The following is a 13,851-nucleotide window of genomic DNA, read 5'->3' as shown; positions in this document are numbered from 1 at the left end:
GGGACCAGAGCTGTGAATGGAGTAACGGCCACTCAGCTCCAGTTTCCGTGAAGTGGGCCAGCCTGGGTAGCCAGAAAGTGTGATCTTTTCAAGAGAATTTGAAGAATCAAATTTTGATGTAAACTTTCCTGATTTTCAATACCTTGTGAGGGGCCGGCCCAATGGCGCAGCGGTTAAGTGCACAAGTTCCACTTCGGCGGCCCGGGCTTCGCCAGTTCCAATCCCAGGTGCAGACATGCCACTGCTTGGCAAAAGCCATGCTGTGGTAGGCATCCCACATATAAAGTAGAGGAAGATGGGCATGGATTCTAGCTCAGGGCCAGTCTTCCTCAGCAAAAAGAGGAGGATTGGCAGTAGTTATCTCAGGCTAATCTTCCTCAAATAAATAAATAAATAAATACCTTGTGAAAAAAAAATTTTCCAGCAAGCTGGGATGTACCTCGTAGGCACCGCCAGTTGTGATTCTGTAGAGAAACGTGAATCGAGAGGAATCATTTGTTATTTTAATATAATTTCAAAGAAGGCAATCAGATTTCTAAGAATACTTTCAATTTGAGCTACCATTTATTCTCAAGCATTTTAGCATAAGCTCAGGGTCGCAGCAGGAATTTAGGATTATTTGAGACTTTCATAAAGACACTATTTTTAATGTTGTCAGTATAGAGAAACCATGGGGTATAGTGCAATACCCTGGCACTAACAACAGGATTGTTCTCACTAATAGGTGGACTGATTAGGTGCATTACAGAACATCCATAAATTTGTAATTCTGTGAGCTGACACTTTTCTTCCAGGAACATAGCCAGTCCTGAAACCCAGGGGCAAGCTAAGAGAATAAATATTCTTACCTCATTCTTCTCCTTTCCGCCATTTGCAAAACCCAATTGGAATCTGGAGGACAAGGTATACCACTGATGTGGTCCTCATGTGTTGACCTGCCAAAATACAGAACAGGGTGGAGAAGAGTTGGGAGTGGTTTTGGAGAGAGGCAAATGGAAGTTCAAGCAGAAACCCCATCATCAATCTTATAAAATAGGTAATGTAACTATCCTCTTTATAGTTGAGAAAACAAGACAGGTATTACAACTTAGTCAACATCACAAACACTAACTGATAGAGCAGCCTAGTCTTCATAACTCCAAAGCTTAAAACACTTTTCTATACTGTCTCTTCACCATGAAATCCTATGGTATATGTAAAACTTATTTGAAAAAAATTATAAATCACTTAGAGAATTCAATTTGCTATACACGTTAAACTAATTACTTCATTTAGAGGAACTGATTTACCAGAAAGTTGCAGATTTATACATGCAACACATATTTACTGAATACCTCTGGTGCTGTGCTCAGAACACAGGACACATAACATCTCTGCTTTTGCAGGGACAAAGCTTGGATTCCAACACAAGACAGTGTAGAAGCGATATAAATACATGAGTAGATCAAGGGGTCAGACTACAGAAGGCTGGCCAAACCCAGCCCACCACCTGGTTTTGTATGGTCTGTGAGCTAAGAAAGGTTTTTAAATTTTTTCAATTGTTGGAAAAATATCAAAAGTAGAATAATATTTAGTGACAGATGAAAGTTATAGGAAATTCAAATTTGTGTCTATAATTAAAGTTTTATTGGACCACCGCCATGCTCATTTGTTTACATCTTGTCTATAGTTGCTTTCATGCTACAGTGACAGAGCTCAGTAGCTGCAACAGAGACCATATGGTCTGCAAGCCTAAAATATTTACTATTTGGCCCTTTACAGAAAGTGACTGCTGGGGGTGTGAGCTACTTTAAATTGGGTGGTCAGGAAAAACCTCTTGAAATGAATATATATTATGACATGGAAGTCAGAGAAAAGGGCTTTATTCCACATTAAATTGGATTGCCCTACAAAATTTTCTTTAAGAAATAGCCTAACAAACATTCTGCCTGTTCTAGTACCCCCTGAAAGGAAAATAAATGGAATACTTCAGCCATCCTCCATCCATAGGCCAAGTTTCCAAAATATAGAAATTTTGGCTCCAACAGGAATATTTCCAAAAGGTTATATAAAAACAAGGAGAGGAATTATTGTTATAACACCACGAGTAAGCTTTTTCAGCCAAAGATTGCATATGTTATTTTGATTTTAGACCATTGGATAGAGTAATCAGAACCCTCTATAGAAGCGTCTGAACCAAAGGAAACTCGTCCTTTCTGCCAAAAGTCCACTGAGTCATTAACAGAATATAATAAAGAGTTGAAGCTTTAGTTTTGGAAAAGTTGTCATAAATTCTCCCCAAGAGGAACATCCATCCAGGAACCTTTGCAAATTCCACCCATATTTTAGGTGGAGACTGGATTAGGTTGCTGTGTGAGTTGAGGAGGCAAAAGAAACCTTCTTCTCTGTGATCCACCTCATGTTTAATTAAGGAATCACTCTGCAAGACAAGACAAAGAAGGAAAAGAACGGGCCCAGTGACCTATTAGGGACGGCCGCTTTACATATGTGATCTCATTTCATTTTCCTTTCAGTGAGAACATATAATCTTTACAACATTTAATCTGTATGAGGATCATCCAGATGAGAAAAATTAGGTATGGAGAGGTAAGTAATTGTTATTATCTCCCTTTTACAAGTGAGGAAAGTGAGGCTTATAAAGTTTAAGTACCTTGCCCAAATTCACATGACGAATATATGACTGGCTGGAATATGAATCTGGCATGAACAGTAATTCCAGGATTCCTTCAATGATAATAAACACACACACACATGCACACAGAGGATGCTGTTGGCTTCTGTTTCTTGGTATGTAGGAAAACAAATTTAATCTTTCCATGCGTGAGCTTTTGGTCAATTAGGCCTAGATTAAAACCCTAGCTAACTAACCAGTACGAAAATTCAGTGAGTTATTTAACTATCTCACTTTTAGCATCTTCATCTATAAAAATTATTTTTAGCATGACTTAGCATTCATCCACTTTTATTGAACTATCTTCATTTATCTGCTTTTCCATAATCTACCATTATTGAACATGTCCAAGCTAATTTCCTTAAGATACGGTAAGTGTAACAAATCAAAAATTAAAAGGCCAAAACCCAAATAGAAAAAAAGTAGACAAAAGATAAAAAGATGCAATTCCCAGAAAAAAAAAAAGGTTGAATATACTAATGCAAAGAAGATTGACCACATTTGTAATGAAAGTAAGAAATACAAACTAAAGTGAATACAATTTGGGGTCTATCTGATGGGTAAAACCCAGCAAATTTATCACTAATAGTGTTGGAAAATTGGCAGTGCTCAATAATAGTTGGTGACTGATCCTGGTATATTTCAAGCCAAGATTCGTTTCTTGGGGTTTCCTCTTGTTTAGCCTCTGCCTAATGAATGTCCAGTTCAAGAAAATTACTGTTGTTGAAGTACATATGTTGAACCAAGGATTTTATCCCATTTAATTGAATTATCATATCAATCCTATAAAGTGAACAATACATTCATCCATCTTTTAAAAAAGTAAAAGCGGAGCTCAGTGTGGTTAAGAAACTTATCCAAGATCTCACACCCTGTAAGCAGGAGATCAGTGTTCCCCTCGCACTGATGACTTGCTGACTGTCCTGCATGGATGGCCTCTACCTGGTCTGACATCTGTACTACACTGTCTGTCCTGAGATAATATGTTCTCCTCGGGCATAGAATAATATTACTCTGTCTCACCCTTGGTATCAAGCATGGTTATGTCATGAAGTATTTGTTGAATTAACATGCCCATACTAATAGCAGCCTTTCCTGACTGGAGTTCAAAATTCTGGGATAAAAGAAGCAACCAGTTTCAAACACTGACCATTTTAAATGCTTGTTGTTTGTACTTTGTTAGTTCTATTAAGAAATGTGTATTATTAGAGTTGTTGTTAACCTCTCCTTATAGGCTGGCAGGAGAGCATATCAAAATTACCTCAACCAAGATTTTCTTACCCTTAATAAATAGTCAAGGAGAAATAAAACATGTTTTCAGATAAAAAACAGAAAGTTTCTTGATCATAGATGATCATAGAAATAACAATTAGAAGAGAGATATTTCGACTAGAAAAAGGGTGAATTCAGAAGTAAACCATGGAATTCAAGAAACAATGCCCAAACTGGCAGTAATCAATAAATGTAATTAAAAAATCAATTGTGTAGGTCAGGGCCATGGCTCCTAGGCCTTGGGCTTCCCCCTGAAGCATGAGCCTGCTAGCTTGCAGTCGCCTGCACTGCCAGGGCTGCAGAAGGCACACACCAGGCCTGGAAGTGTACAGTCTTACGATCTCACGCATTTGCAGCCCCAACACGAGAAGTACTCGGATGCAGGCTGGAGGCATGCCAATTGTGGGTGACTGCACCTGTGGGGGTAGTTTGCCATCAGTCCAACCGGACCTGGGGAGGAAGAACCAGCAGCTCGCCGTCCCTCTCCCTCCACCACCATTTCGGACACACTGCAGGGAGTTGTTTTGGGGTTCCCACTAACTTCCAGGAAGGACATGTGCCCCTCTCTGACCCCAGCTCCATGGACACCTGTCCTTGGCAAGGTGACCTTTCTCCCATAACCTGCTGTGACTGGAGGTCTCTAGGAATGGCAGAGGAGGGACGTAGAGATGAGGAGGGACCTTGGGTGGGTTGAGGAGTGGTCTCAGGAGGCAGTGCATCTGGGGAAGGCCCTGCAGGAGCTCACCCAGAATAGTACTAGAGTGGTATGACAGTTAATGAAGCCAAAGAGAAATCTAAAAAGTCATCAGAAGGAACTTGCTTGATTAGAGATAGTTCACATTCAGACTACCTATTAAAATATCACAACATCAATGGACCTGCTAATATCAAATGTAATACCAAGATGGGAAATTCAGATTGGACTCTCATCACATGTGTCAAGTCCAAGTTTAAACAATTTAACCGCGTGGTGTGCCTCATCTACTGCCGTGTTCAGATGTGCAAGGATAAGTGGATGAGCTGGAAGCACTCTACACATCGGCACCATCTCTGCAGCATCCCTTAGACTCACTGTATTAGTAGCTTGGGCTGCCATAACAAAATCCCATAGGCAAGGTGGCTTAAACAACAGGAACCTATCTTTCTGTCAGTTCTGGGGGCTGGAAAGTCCAAGAGCAAGGTCTGGCAGAGTTCAGTTTCTGGTGAGAATTCTCTTTCTGCTTTGTAGATACTTACTTTCTCCCTGAGTCCTCACATGGAGAGAGAGAGCTGTGGGGGGACCTCTCTTTCTCTCTGAAGTCTTCTTATAAGGCCACAGTCCTATCAGATTGGGGCTCCACTCCTATGACCTCATTTAACCTTAATAACCTCCTAAAGACTCTATCTCCAAATGTAGTTACGTTGGGGGTTAGAGTTTCAACTTATGGATTTAGGTTAGGACACATTTTAGTCCATAGCACTCACCGTTAACAAATGTACATTTACCATCTGCGGACTTCCTTTATCTGCAAGACCAACAGGTTACTTGGAAGAATATAAATTCCAGGTCAAAGTGCTTCTTTATTTCTAAACATGCCTCATGTAGTGTGTCTCTGAATAGAGCTGTGTAGAAGAGAACCAAAACTTGAGTGACTGCGCTGAATTCTTTCCAACAACAGCTGAAGTCAATCTAATTTAAGCACATGAAGTGGTGACTAGGTGCTTAACTTGCCCCAAAGATTTTCACCAGAATGATGTTTCCCTTCTTAAGGCAGCCCCTAATACAGGCTGTAGGAGCTCATTATCAGAATTGCTTGCCTTTCCCAGGCTTCTTTCCATTTGATGAAATGTCCTAGCACTGGCAGTAGATAGAGAGCTCCTCATTGGAACACTGAAGAAGTGGAAGGAACCGAGTCAACACATGCCTAACTTCAATTTTATGTGCTTGGTGATCAGGGTCTAATTCAGATCATTTTATATTTTGCATTCTTGTGTACATAGGAATTTTGTTAAACAAATCAGGCTTGTATTTATCCCTCATTTTATCCAATTAACAAAATCAACCAAATAAGACGACCATGAAACCTGTATTTTTTGTCTTTTTACTACGGTAATGAACTCACTCCTGTGCATGACTACTATAATAATGCACTTAAAGGGAGCCCTGCTTCAGAGTTACTTCATACCAGTGCAACAAAAAGACTTTCTCTTTTCCTTCAAGGCTAAAGACAAGAATGTCATACCGTCCAGTTGCAGCTCAATCCCAATTAAGAAAACCCATGTAATATTGACACTGGACTCTGTTGAAGTAGGTGTGTCCCAACCTGTTGCCATTGATTTTTTGGAAACAACTTTAGAAACTTCCAAGTTGTCCTTGAATTCTTCAGCCATGGACATCAGCAGTTGTCTCCCTTCTACCATGAAGAATACTTCACTTAATTTCCTTCCAGATGCAGAGTGATACCTGCCTGATTTTCAAATGTTTATTTACTGATGTTATTATTTTAGTAGAATATATTAAATTTTAAAAGCTGACTTTAAAAAATCAATTACATAAATACTCTCATATTTTGTGGGTTTAATAAAAAGGAATTCTTTTCAGCAGAAAGTCTTTTCACCAGAAAGACTAAAATTAACATGACTGACAACTCCAAGTTTTGGTAAACACGTTGAGCAGTTACACTGCTGGTAGATGTATAAATTTATACAAGAATTTGGGAAATCTTTTAGCAGTAATTCCTAAAGTTGAACAAATGCATAACCGATGATCCAATGTATCAGTTAGTGATTTTCACATAATTCTAAAAGTAGAAAACTACCAAAAACTATTGTGTCATACAGCAACAAGCATTATTTGTGGCTCATATAAGTGCAGGACAGCTGGGTTTTGGTTGACCTAGGTTTGGGATCGGATGGACTTATCTCCAGACCATGGATAGAGGTCAACACCAGGCTCCCCAGGGTATGTTCTTTTCATAGGCCCAAATGGACAAGCAGAAACAGTTTATGTCTCTTAAGGCCTCAGCTCAGAACTGGTAATTGACGCTTCCACTCACATTCTGTTGCCAAAGTAAGGTATACGGCCAAGCCTAACATCAATAGAGGAAAGAAATATATCTTTGCAAAGCATATTCTTTGCATGAAGATTTTGAAGACAGTTCAATAGAAACACAAATGCACAAAGAAAAAAAAAGTAAGAAAATAGAAAAGAGAATACAAAAGCTGTAGAACAAGATAAAATGGTTTAACATATGAGTAATTCCCAGAAGAAGAGAGAGAGCAGGGAAAAACTAAATATGTGAGGACATAACAGCCAAGAGTTTTCCAAAATAGTAAAAGATCACAAATGACATCCAAGATTCCCAGAGAACAGCAAGCAAGACCATTTTCTAGAAATATAAATTTCCAAAATTGACTCAAGAAGAAAAGAAAACCATAAATATCCTAGTGACCACTAAAGAAATCAATGATTAATTTAAAAGTTCTCCAAATGAGAACACTAGATTGGTTACAAGTGAGTTCACACACACACACACCCATGCAAGAATTGCAACAATTAGATAATTCTAATCTCATATCCTTATTTGTGTCACCAATATAACTTAGTTATCAAACAAGTAAAAGAAAGAGTGAACAAGGTCAATATAGGAGAATTTCACTGTAATGATAGATATAATGATATAAAAAAATCAATGAAAATATATAGTTCCCAGGACTTGAAGAATGGCTTAATATTAAAACATTTATTGACAAACTAATAAAGAAAGAGAAAGTATAATAATCTACATAGATAACAAAATATCCTTTGGTGAAATTCAGAGCCCATTCATGATTTTTTAAAGCTCTTAAAAATTTAGAAATAAAAGGAGAATTGCTTTACTTGACAAAGAATATACTCCAAAACTCTACAGCACAGGTAATATTTAACAGTGAAACATCAGAACTACCTAGAATGCCAGAAAGTAAATGAGTATTTCTATTATCCTGATTTTTAGTCAATTTAACTTCTAAGTCAGTCTAGACAGTGAAAAAAGTCATAGTATTATAAAAGAAGAAATGAAGAAACAAAACTGATTTACATGTAAATAATAATGTTTATGTAAAACATCTAGGTTATATGCACTTTTAGAATTCAGAATGTTTAGCATACTTTCTATATTGATTATTAATAAACAAAATGCAATTATATTTTTAAATACCAGCCACAGACAGTTCAAAAATAAAATATATATAATATATACTATTATAAAAGCACCAAAAAATATCAAGACCCTATCTGTAGATAGCAAGAAATACTGTAAACATGTCATTTGCTCTTAATTGATTTGTAAATAAAGCTCAAGATCAATTTTTCTGCAGAATTTGATATGTTATCTTTAAAATCTACATAGAAGAGCCATGATGGCCATTAACATAATTTTGAAAATAACAAGTTTGGGGGAATTTTCCTCAATGATATCAAAATTGACTGTAAAGCTATAGTAAGTGTATCAATGTGATATGCCTCAAGGTAGTCAATTAGATTGAAGTAGACCCTATAAACAGATACATGTCTACGAGAAAATCTGATTCACAGCAGCATATACCACCGTACGATCAAGGCAGAATGGAATACCAATAAAAGTATAATATAACATACAGCTAAAGTGGTACTTAATGGTAAATTTAAAGCCTAAAGACATTTATTTATAAACTAGAAGGAATACATATAAATAATGAGGATTTAAATCCAATATTTATTCAATTGGGTAAACAGAGTAAATTTAAAGGAAATTTAAGAAATATAGGAATATAATAAAATGGCAAAAATGCGTTGAATAGAAAAAAAGGAAACAATAAAAAAGCATCTATCTGCTATGTTTGGGGTGCTAATTGTTTTCAATTATTTTTAACTTTCTACTCATGTTTCCTGACTGTTCCATAGGAGACTTTTACAAATAAGAGGTACATGAGTTAGAAAGGAAAAGACAAAAACTGTCCTAAACTGAAGATAATGCAACTGTTAGCTTAAAACAAATATAAGAAAATGTGTAAATTGTTAGAAATCATAAGAAATATCAAGGAGTTTTCTAAGTATATGATAGTCATGTAAAAAAGCAATAGCATTCCTATTTACCAACATAACTGATTGGGAACAAAACCAACAAATGACTAGTACGAAATATGGAAATCTACAAATCAGTAAGATAAAAACAAAGAAATAGAACAATGTGCAAAGGATATGAGCCAGATACAGACAACAAATCTAAGCACAGAACAAACGTATGAAAATGTCCTCAACTTCAGTAGTAATCATATTACTTCCAATTAATATAAGATATTTTATACCAGTTAGAATGACAATATTTTAAAAGTGTTAAAAGAGCAGATATTTGTAAGGATGTCACTGTGTGGAACTCTTCCATCTTTGGTGGGAGTGAAAAATGATGTCACTAGTCTGGAAACAATACTATAATATCCGGTGAAGTTGAGGATGTGTGTCACGCGACCCAGGAATTTCTCTCCTATGTGTGCAACCTGGAGAAGCTCACCACAAGCGCACAGGGACCCAGGTTTAAGAATGTGTGTTGTTCCCACAACTAGAAGGACCTGCAACTAAGATATACAACTATGTATCAGGAGGGTTTGGGAAATAAAGCAGAAAAAAAAAATGCATGTGTGTTGTAGCAGTGTTCGTAATAACACAAGTTGAAAACAACCTAAATTGTCTTTAACGTGATACCATTAATAGCACTATTATAAATTGTGGTATTTTCACAGAATGGAATACAATACAGCAGTTAACACAAACAAAACAGAACTACCTGTATTTGCAGGCTGTATTTCAAAAACAATGTTCATCCAAAACAAAGCAAAAGCAAACTGAAGAATAATATGTACCATATGATACAATGTAAATACAGTTTAAAACATGCAACATAACTTCAGATATGTAAGGTCAGTATTAAAAAAATTCACAGGAATGAGAAACACAAAATTGAGGATAATGATGCACTCTGTTCAGTTGGAGAAGGCATGAAGGAGAGAATATCCTGGGAATCCAAGTACATCTGCTATGTTTTATAACTTTAAGAAAATTAAACAAATATGGCAAAATATTAAAATTTTTGATGCTGGCTCCACAGATATTATTTTATTATTTTATGTAATTCTATGCTTGTATGAACTATATTATAATGAAAGTGTTTTTCAAAAAGCAACGAGAACTGTGTTAGCCAAAAGAAATAGGTTAGCTATTTCAATCTTGTCCCAAATCCACAAATTTTCAATATTCTGAAAAAATTTGTTTAGCAACTGAGAGTTTTTCCCAAGTGTAATATAGCAAACTATTGTGAGCTGCAAACTCCTGAAACCAAATTTCTAGGTCCAAAAGAAATCTGTGTCCAGCAAAATGTTGAATTCCTATTTCTGGAATTAAGTGCATTTTGAGGCACTCAAAAAGGAAGTGATTTAAAAAATTATCTGGATAACTATTTTTTTTTAAGATTTTATTTTTTTTTCCTTTTTCTCCCCAAAGCCCCCCATACATAGTTGTATATTCTTCGTTGTGGGTCCTTCTAGCTGTGGCATGTGGGATGCTGCCTCAGCATGGTTTAATGTGCAGTGCCATGTCCGGGCCCAGGATTCGAACCAATGAAACACCGGGCTGCCTGCAGCGGAGCGCGCGAACTTAACCATTCGGCCACGGGGCCAGCCCCTAGATAACTATTTTTTTTAAACCATTTTTTTTTAGCAAAGCTTTGCTTTATTTTCAAATGAATTCTAACCCAAACTCCTATATAGAAAGTATATGTAAATGGATCTACTCTGCTTCACTAAATCCTCTCCTGGCTAAAAAGAACCAAAGGTCCTCAGAGAAATGGCTGATTTCAGTCTGAGACAGGGAACATACCAGATGAGCCTGGGACACCTTGTGCCAGAATAAAGAGGCTCTAATGGTGTCACATCAAAAGGACACAGGGGACTATTTGAAGGAGCTCTCACTGGCCTAAGATGGGACATTTGGGAATCAAAAAGAATAATGACTTCATGGGGCCAGCCCGGTGGCACAGTGGTTAAGTTCACACGTTCCGATTTGGCAGCCTGAGGTTCACTGGTTGGGATCCCAGGTGCAGACATGGCACCGCTTGGCAAGCCATGCTGTGGTAGGCGTCCCCCATAGAAAGTAGAGGAAGATGGGCATGGATGTTAGCTCAGGGCTAATCTTCCTCAAAAAAAAAAAAAGAAGAATGACTTCAATGCATTAAAACACATCAAATACCTCATAATCTACAAGTTGCAAATGATACTAAAAACCAACACAAACACAAAACAAAATCAACAATCCTCAGTAGTGACCACAGAAAGCTGCTTGAGCATAAACACTACTCTGAAAATTCATAAGTAATGGGAAAGATTCAAGCAAACAAACAAAACCAAGAGACCCAGATGCCTGCCTCCTTGTATGGTTCTTCTGTCCTGATAGGCTATGGTTTGAAAATCACTGATACAGACCATCGTTCTGTAGGGAACTTACAGCTCCTCTAAGAAAGGTCTAGCAAAGGGCTGCTCACACTGTCAGTCTCTGTCAGTTCTGGGAGATGGGGGCAGGAGAGTGGTCCTATCCCCATGCTTTTGAGCCACCCATTAAATTTTTAAGAGCATTACCTTTAAGAATACTTTTCCTCAAGGAAAACTGAAGTTTGTGTTCCTACAGGTTTTATCCATCGGGTCCTTTTCTCCACCAGGCATTGGAAACAAAGATCCTAACCCTCTTCAACACGACCATCTTCTAGATGTAAGCAGGCAGCTCTCAGGTCTCTACCTGTCAGATCCAGATTACACACCTCCCCTCCGGTCCCTTCCTTTAACTTTTGACCATATGACATAGTTTTGTTCCCTCCCCATCTGGGTCCATTGGATAGACTATATTCCATTTTATCTTTCCCTCTCTTATATTATGCATTTATAAGGAGGAGACTCCCTCCATGTGGAACATGACCAGTGCAGCATAATGAGGAATTGTTAATACTTGTTAATATATCCCATGTGATCATTGGGTTATATAATATATAAATATATAATAAGTTCACAAAGAAGAAGCCCTGTGCATAACTTTCTGGGTCAGAAATCTGGTGCTATTCAGTAATCACCATACAGTTTAAAAAGTTACCGATAAAAAGGAAGAGTGCTTTCACCCTCGGGGACTCATCATGGGTACATTTTCCACACATTGCAAGAGGATAAAAACCCGATGTTTGGAATGGGCATTTGTTTTCCTTCATGCCATGCAATTTGTGCCTGAAAGTTAATGCTATGTGAGAGATGCTGAAAATGTAGCCATTTTCTACACTCCCTGAAAATAATTTGGCAGGCTCCTAGTGAAGTAATTACAGTACTCTATTGACTTCATGAAAAACTGCTTTGTTGTATTTTATTATTAGTTTTTACGTGGATAAATAGGAAACAGGAACAATATGTAATTGGGCTAATTGTAAGGTGGCTGAATATTCTCATTTGGGGGAACCTGTCTGCTTTAGGTCAGTTTTAGAAGATGGCTCATGCCCTACAAAGCTTTTCAAAACAATGGAAGGAATTATGTTGTTTGGTTCCTCAATTTATGCTACACTCAGGAGAGATGAGATCCTTTAGGTCTGAGAAGGAAGGGGGTTTTGAGAATAAGGGCCTCTCGTAAAGGCGAAGTTTCATACATGCTAGCTATTAGGTTTATTATTCTCTTTATGGCATAAATACAGCTCACCAGAAAAGGACCATTTTAGATATATTCTGAATCATAATAGATTGTACCCACACTATCTTTTACACAATCTTTCTGATACTTTTAAGCGCTTAAAATGATTATTTGATGCTGTTTAAGCATTGTGTTTTTCTAAAATAACCACTGTCGTAGGTGGTTGGAGATGAGAAAAAAGGGGCTTGGGAAATACAGAGCAATGGCAGAAAAAGGAGCAAATAAAGCATTTTGAAGGACTGAAGAATGAGAGGCTATAGTGTCGGAGGACAAGCAGAAATACGAATGCTTCATTCATTCATCAGGTTTTACAATTCAATGAATACTATGAGCTGAATACTCATATGAAGCCTGTGCAAAGTGTAGGATCTAATAATGAGTAAGTTTGGTTTTGCCTTTCATTCAGTTTACAAACTAATGGGGAAGACAGACATTGAACAAATAAATTATATATAAGACATTAATTAATTGCTGTTGTTATACATGATGCGAATGAACTTTAGATTTCCAATGAGAACAAAAGCATAGGTTTTAATCTAACCTAGGGTAGAAAGTGACACCAATCTTCTTTAGGGCGATAAGGGTTAAACAGAGAAGAGGGGCTAACCAGGAGAAAGGGCAGGAGTGTGCAAAGGGAGGTTTCTCCAGCCAGAAAGAAAAACACGTGTGAAAGCCCTGAGACCAGCTTGGCAGATTCGGGAAAGGGTGCCCAGAACAGAGGGAAACCTATAAAAGAGACATAAAGCGAGGCCTCAGGGACAGGCAGGACCAGATCACTCGGGGCTGGGCAGGTCACATTAGGCATTGCCCTAAAAACGACACTCACTGAAGCTTTTTAAGTGAATAACGCGGTTACACATCTTCATGTTTAAAATATCATTTTGGCTATTATAGATTGAAAAGAGAGGAGATTTATTTGTGTGTTAATAGTCTGTCTGTGGAGTGACCTTGGGCAAGTATCTTCAGGTATCTGAGTCTTGGTAATATGCACTGGCAAAATCAAAGGAAGAAATTAAATAGTTTTGAAGACATTATGGTTCTTTAAGTCTGTGACCTGAATTGCCCTGACATTCTTACTTTGTTCCTATGCTTTGGCAAATTTGACTTCCTTTAACTGTTAGCAATAACTCCTACACCAGCTCTTAAGATAATTTGCGGTTTGAGAACCATGTCTCAAAAGCATGAATGTCAATTGCAG

General features: G+C 37.5%; 1 long non-coding RNA gene across 4 annotated transcripts in view; it reads right to left on the bottom strand.

Annotated features, from left to right (window-relative positions):
- Positions 1 to 13,851, bottom strand: part of LOC106824804 (uncharacterized) — a 144,585-nt gene that overhangs the window by 75,829 nt on the left and 54,905 nt on the right. For 3 of the 4 annotated variants that reach the window (XR_006534799.2, XR_006534798.2, XR_011493369.1), the window contains exons 2-3: positions 849 to 935; positions 402 to 464 (exon numbers count right to left, since the gene is read on the bottom strand). This is a non-coding gene — a long non-coding RNA (uncharacterized lncRNA). Of the gene's footprint in view, positions 1 to 401; positions 465 to 848; positions 936 to 5,407; positions 5,546 to 13,851 lie in introns of all 4 variants that reach the window. The other variant, XR_006534797.2, reaches the window with a different exon arrangement.

Source organism: Equus asinus, chromosome 12 (genome assembly GCF_041296235.1).
Source record: "Equus asinus isolate D_3611 breed Donkey chromosome 12, EquAss-T2T_v2, whole genome shotgun sequence".
Lineage (NCBI taxonomy): Eukaryota > Metazoa > Chordata > Mammalia > Perissodactyla > Equidae > Equus > Equus asinus.
This window is presented reverse-complemented; position numbering and strand designations above follow the sequence as displayed.